Source organism: Pinus tabuliformis, chromosome 4_1 (genome assembly GCF_031772625.1).
Source record: "Pinus tabuliformis cultivar Carrire ecotype Pingquan chromosome 4_1, CPIR1, whole genome shotgun sequence".
Lineage (NCBI taxonomy): Eukaryota > Viridiplantae > Streptophyta > Pinopsida > Pinales > Pinaceae > Pinus > Pinus tabuliformis.
Window position 1 is genome coordinate 614425847 of NC_142303.1, and position 1043 is coordinate 614426889.

The window sequence follows — 1043 nt, forward strand, 5'->3', positions numbered from 1 at the left end:
TGAGCCTTCGGCTCAGTGAGTGAGCCTTCGGCCAACCTCCATCACCTTATCGACTATTAGCGTATGATCCTCAAATGGGTGAATCATTGTATGTACCGCTTCCTCATTATTGCTACTGTCGAGTTTCAAATTCTATAAATATGTTGGAATTATCGGAATTTATTTGTGGCTTAGTGAGGGTACTACTTATATAATTTTGGTGTGTATAAGCTTCATGTTTTTGTTAAACTCTTTTAGAATTATTTGGGGGTCTTATTATGTTTATTCTAATGTAAGTTTTATTAGTGTTTTTCAATTTTTTGGGGGGTAAGATTAAATATTACCATTTTGTATTAGCTCCATAGCTTCATTCTTCTTAGTTGTTTTTTCATTTTTATTTCATTTCATCTTCATGTTATTCAAATTTATTTATTTCTTCTTAAATATAAATTATTACATCCAAAATGTTCTCCAAAATTTGTGTATCTATCTCTTTCTGAAAGAAGCCAAACGTCATATACATAGTTTCTCTAATATCTTAGTAAATATGAAATATAAAACTCGGAAAATTGTATTGCCGCATTATAGATTAAATCTTAAGTAATTATTATAATAATAATTTTCAAACTTAAAAATCTGGATTAAAAACTTTTAAAATCGTAACTCAAACTCCAACTGTTCCCTCCACTTTGAAGTTTCCAGATTCCAAGCTCTTATTCAGTAAACAGAAGTTAAATAAAGAACACATGAATTTGCATTCGCACCAGTGGTCTAGTGGTAGAATAGTACCCTGCCACGGTACAGACCCGGGTTCGATTCCCGGCTGGTGCAATCAGTTTACCGTTTGAATCTGTTATTTTATTGGAACTTTCTTCACTATTTCTTTGAACCAGATTGGGACTTTGAATTTATCCCGTGGACCAGTAATAATTTTACAAATCGGTCATAAATGTAACCATGGTATTTCTATTTTCTTTTTTATTTGAAATAGTTAAACATATGCAACATAAAATTATGATAAATCTACTTAAATAAATTACGTTTCAATTATAATGTATTATATT

At 30.4% G+C, this 1043-nt stretch overlaps 1 non-coding gene across 1 annotated transcript; it reads left to right on the forward strand.

Annotated features, from left to right (window-relative positions):
• Nucleotides 1-739: 739 nt before the first annotated feature.
• On the forward strand, nt 740-810 carry TRNAG-GCC (transfer RNA glycine (anticodon GCC)). The gene has a single exon. It is a non-coding gene; the product is annotated as a tRNA-Gly (tRNA).
• Nucleotides 811-1043: the final 233 nt, after the last annotated feature.